Source organism: Ailuropoda melanoleuca, chromosome 11, assembly GCF_002007445.2.
Source record: "Ailuropoda melanoleuca isolate Jingjing chromosome 11, ASM200744v2, whole genome shotgun sequence".
Classification (NCBI taxonomy): Eukaryota; Metazoa; Chordata; class Mammalia; order Carnivora; family Ursidae; genus Ailuropoda; species Ailuropoda melanoleuca.
Genome location: NC_048228.1, coordinates 26677534 through 26682946, shown reverse-complemented (window position 1 = coordinate 26682946; position 5413 = coordinate 26677534). Strand labels below are relative to the sequence as shown.

General features: G+C 39.3%; 1 long non-coding RNA gene across 1 annotated transcript; it reads right to left on the bottom strand.

Moving 5' to 3' along the window:
* Positions 1-9: 9 nt before the first annotated feature.
* LOC109490806 lies at positions 10-2772 on the bottom strand. Its single transcript, XR_002144201.2, has 3 exons — positions 2721-2772; positions 2527-2602; positions 10-164 (listed from the first exon to the last, which is right to left on the bottom strand). It is a non-coding gene; the product is annotated as an uncharacterized LOC109490806 (long non-coding RNA).
* Between the last annotated feature and the right edge of the window lie 2641 nt (positions 2773-5413).

Below are 5413 nucleotides of genomic sequence, written 5' to 3'. Positions count from 1 at the left end.
GGGGGTGGTGATGGTGGTGTTGGGGTGGGGGCCGAGGCGGGAAGGGGAAGTGGGTCCGGATGGGGAGAGCAAGGTGAGGACTGCTTTACTCCTCTCCGGGGCGCATTTCCACAGACGGTGAATTCCCAGGCTTCTTCCTTACCATTATCCTCCAACTGTTACAACTAAAATAAAGAAAGTCATTCCAACGAGCTGCACGAGGAAAGACCACCCACCCCCACGCTCCCAGCCCACTCCCTCCCTCCCCACAGCACACCACAGCTCCTCCCCCCTATTCTCATAACCCTCCAGAGAAAATGTATTAATAGCCAGGATACCCGGGGAAAGAGGAAAGACGGGGGTGACAAATGCCGAGGGAAAAGGGCAATTGGAGTGCTAAAGACATGCAAATCAGGGGTGGGAGGGCGATACTACCTATAAGCAGAGGGCATTTAAACATTATGAAATGTGCGAACAAGTGCTGCCTGGGCATGCAAATGCTGTAAAGTAGAAAACAGCAATGGCCCTATGAGGAAAATGAACAGGAAATTAGCAAATGAAGTACTGAGAAAGTCTACAATACATCCGAGTATAAACTGTAAGCAAACACAATACAACTGAGAGCTAAGAGACTGCCCACATACAATCTGAACTAAAGAGGCAGGGAAAAAAGAACTACCAGCTGCCACAGTGTCCTTCTGTGTCTGCGGTCATTAGTTTGAATCCCAGCACAGCTGGCTCTGTTAGGGTCTTAATTCAATGGACCAAGGACAGGTCTCAATTGTACAAGCCATTTGGTGGTGGGGCTTGGTGGGGGTAAGAGGGTGGTGTTCTACTTGTTTAAAAGAAAGAAAGAAAGAAAGAAAAGAAAGATGGACTAGATACAAATTTTTAAAAATAATACAAACAATGTCACCGGTTTTAAACCAAGTGCCTGCAGCCTCTGTAAGAATATTCCCAATAATTCCTAATGGAGACTCCTGTCTCTTCCCAAGACAAGGGGAAAGCATGGGACTTTTTTTTTTTTTTTTTTTTAAGGCTCTCTCACAGTCACTGGTTTTTACATTGAGTAAAAGATGGGGGGAGGAAGGGAGATCCCTTAAGGTGTTGTTTACCTGAAGAAATAACCATTAGGAAGATTTCCTTTTTTGCTCTTTTTAAAAGGAAAGTTTAATGTTAGCTGGGTATTTGCATTCATCCCTTTGCTTACAGGCCATTATTATGCTTTAGGAAGAGGTATTTTAGTTGTTTATCACAGAGGAGGAGGTACATCTCAGCCTTTTAAGAAGTAACGCAAAGACATAAAGTGTATATTAACCTGAAAAAACCAGTTTCTTTGTTTCCAGATTTTTGGGGGGGGGCAGAATTTCTTTTTGTGTCATCTTTTGAAGCCCACATATTGGTCTGGAATGTGGAGTTCAGGGAATTCTAAATGGGGGCCCAGTAGTCTCAGTCTCAAATATTCAGTTCGAAATGGATATCAATTATAGTAATTATGCTTATAATTAGATTAATGAACCATTTATGCCCAAACTCCAAGTGCAAAAACTTCAAGACCTGCTGATGAGGTGCCCTAAAAAGAGGGGTTTACGTAAACAAATCCCTATTAGGCAAAGTAAGTCAAGATAAGGAACCTCACCCCAGGCTGGATTAGAAGCTAGCAGGCATCTTTCAATCACAGCAAGTCCCTAATCACTCAGGAACCACCTCTGTGGTTTCGCATTAGGGAAAACTGCTCCCTTCAGAGGTCTGATGGCAATACAAAGGGTGCCCCCAAAATGCTCCTGGCTAAATATTCTTGATGCTTGGAAGGGGGTAGGGGAAAACACAGCAAGAATATGCATATAGCTTCAGTTTCTGCGAATCACATTGTAACTGCAAGACCATAATAACTGCTACTCAGTAAAAACTAGTTATGCCAACCATGCATTAGCCATCACATTGAGTGGAGGGAAAAAATTCAGTATTTTAGTCTTTTGACCTTGTTCCAAATAAAGAAATAATTTAATGTCCCTTTTCCAGAGTATTAGAGTGCTGTTTGCAAACAGAAGCTTTCCTGGCTTTTCTTATGGCCATCACCTCCCCCTTCCTCCCTCAAGGTTTAATGCCACCAGAAACTGTAGAAAATGATTGTGCCCAGTATCCAGGTCATTATTGTTTAATCAATGCATCTCTGGAGCATGAAAAAGGTACCTAAGCCACAGCTATTGTTTGGATTTTCTTTAAAAAACAAAATAAAACACACACAAATAACTACAGTCCTATTCCAAAGCTAAATTAGACAAGCACACTTCATGATCCTGTTTTGCCTTTAAACAATGTGACTGTACATGCCTAATATTGTATGTCTGGTCTACCAGAGACATAGAGATCAAAGGTCATATTCAACATTCAGGAGGAGGGGCGGGTGCAGATTAATTAATAAATTAATACAGCGACGCCTTTTATTGCTGGAGTCCAGCATTAATAATCTACTTTTACAATCCCAACGGACAGCAAACATTTAAGAGAAAAAAAGCCAGAGAAAGAGAAAGAACAATCACTTACCAGTCTCTTTTTATTTGGGGAGCCTTAGAATTTGCAGACGCTGCTAGTCTGCCTTTAATTAGTTGCACATCACCCCCTAACACAAAGAAACACAAATCCAGATGTGTCTTGGCGGCTCCCAATTACAACTTTAATACTTGTAAACAAACTGTTGGGGGGGGGATAAATAAATATGCGGATCAAAAAAAAAATACCTGTAAATGGCTTTTTTTTTCTTGTTGCAGAGAGAAGGAGGAGGAGATGGTGNCGGGGGGGTGATTGGCGCCGAGGTGAGGAGGACGCGGGGCCGTGGACACCTACTGATGATTGGCTGCGAATTACACGGGGAGCAAGAGGCGCACGCGGGCCCGCTCCCCTGCACAAATGCTCGTCTCCCCGCCGCCCGCCGCCCGCCCTCCCCGCGCCCGGCACCCAGGGCCGCTGGTGATTTTCTTCTGCTCGCGGAGATAATTGTTCGGAAGGGATGGGAAGAGGGCGTTTCCGCCACTCTCCCTGCGTGTGTGTGCGGGTGCGGGTGTGTGTGTAAATAAACTTGTCTGGGTTTTCTGGCTGGGTTGAGAAAAGGAGTACAAGAAACAGAAAAGGTCGCGTTTGTTTGAAGAATGCTCTCAGTTCGCACCCTCCCGCACGGCTTTTAAATTTTCTTGGTGTACCCAGAAAGAATTAAAAAATATATATGTATCACTTGGGTCTTTAAAGTAAGGGGAAACGGATCAGTGTTCTGGTTGTCCGATCTTTTAAATATTATTATGCCAGAATGCAAAAAAATGGGGGATGTGATGCTTGACCGATCTCAAAATCAATCTCAATCCCTCTCCCCTTCTCTTCTCTTTCTCCCCTCCCTCCCCTCCTCTTCTCTTCATTTCTCCTCTCTCTCTCTTCCAATCCCCTTCTTTTCTGTTCCATCTGGTAGTTTCAAGTATTAACTCAGATTTTTAACGTACTGCCCTATTTTTAATTTCAAACCTTACTTAAAAACTACTTTTATATCTGCATTAATTTATCTTATACTAGTATGAATTCTTGACACTTGATAAAAAGTTTAATAATTGACAGATAAATCTTTTACCACAGGTCACGTATAAATAAAACTCATAAATGCAGCTGTGAATTAACCTTTTCACTGCTGCCTTCAAGAAAATGAGATATTCCTGGATTCATGCTATCCTACTATTGAAATGAAGTATGCTCTAGTGGAAATGGTTATGAAATAATATATAAAAATGTGAATCTTTTTTGATAATCACTTCCTAAGAGTGACTAACAAGCTACAGAAGTAGAAAAGAAATTAGACTGTTTAAATTGGTGTCATACAGTTTTGAATTAGAATTAAAACTATATTCTCGAATAATGCAGTAGTTTCAGAGGAGGAAAAGTATAATGAGTCGTTCCTTTTATAATAACAAAATGCTGAAAAGACATTTTAAACCATTTTGTATTTGAATTTTCAAAAGATTGACCTTGACCATATCAAGATTCTCTCCACTATGGAGGACTGACTATTGATAAGATGTGAAGAACTGTGGTGTGCGTAAAGGAAGGTGCTATTCCAAGAGTGGGCAGCTACTGAAATAAGGGGCAGATTGTTTCATGACTCATTGATTAACATACATGTTTTGTTGTTTTTTTAAACATAGACTAAATTTGGTTAAAAATTGATCAAACTGGTTATTGGGCATTTATAGACAAAATAGCTGGATGGTTAATAGTTACTTAAATTCATTGATTAGGTATTTTTATACTTTTGTTAATCCCTTGTAAAAAGCAAGGGAGTTTTCCTTTTTTTTTTTTTTTTTTGTTTTGTTTTGTTTTTACTTTTTTGAGCCAAGCGTCATAGGAAATTGATCGGCAAAATGTAGGCCCTTTTTAATGAATGAAAACAGACTGCAAAGCTGATAGATTCTTAAACATCTTTTCAAGATATTTATAATACCAGTCCAACGATAGAAGTTTTGAAGTTTGTAAATGAACAATTTTAAAAATCAAAACACTATGCTTTCTCGATGCCAAATTTGCTTTCCTTTTCAGAAAACACCAAGCTCACTTTCAAAATGAAAACCTAAGCAAATGAGAGGAAATAAGCTCGAAATTCCAAAGAAATTTATTTTCTAACTTACAAAGGAAAAACTCCAGAATATTTAGTCTTAATTATTAAGAGATACTATTAATGACCCATCTGTATCAGATCTGTACTGATTTGCAGATGTTTTATTTTGTCCTTGAATGACTGTGTGAAGTAATTATTTCCATTTTTACAAATAAGTAAATTGAGGCCCATAGAAATTAGACAACCTAGACTGAGTCATAAAGTTAGTATGTAACAAGGCTAAAATTTGTACCCTGTCCTGTCCATCTCTAAAGCTTTATGCTTCTAACCTCTATCCTAGTAATTAATTAATCAGTAAACCCTCTCTGCATACTGGAACCTTAGCTTTAACTATGAGCACAGGCCCCTTATTAATATGACATTAATTGCACATATAGAACAAATTATAAAATACATCTCATGGCTCTGCTATTACATCATTTTCTTTCCATTGGGGAATTGATTACATCCTCAGCCAAATGTGATAAAGAGAAATATCTCTTTGCTGGTTTACTTCTTATCCATTATTATTATTATTATTATTATTATTATTATTATTAATTAATACTGGTTTTGCAACTTGCATATCTGCCATATTTCACACTACTCCTTGTCCTATGTTATTTGCTCCAAGAAGATGTGCCAGGGTTTTTGTAACAATTACTGAGGACACTTAATTCTCTGTTAACTCTCTTTTGGAGCCCACAGTTCTATACAGAAACTTAAGTTTTGTTCCCTCTGCGAAATGTCTGCTACAGCTTCTGATTACCCGGAAGTGGTTTGTGCCGTTACCCTGCTTTA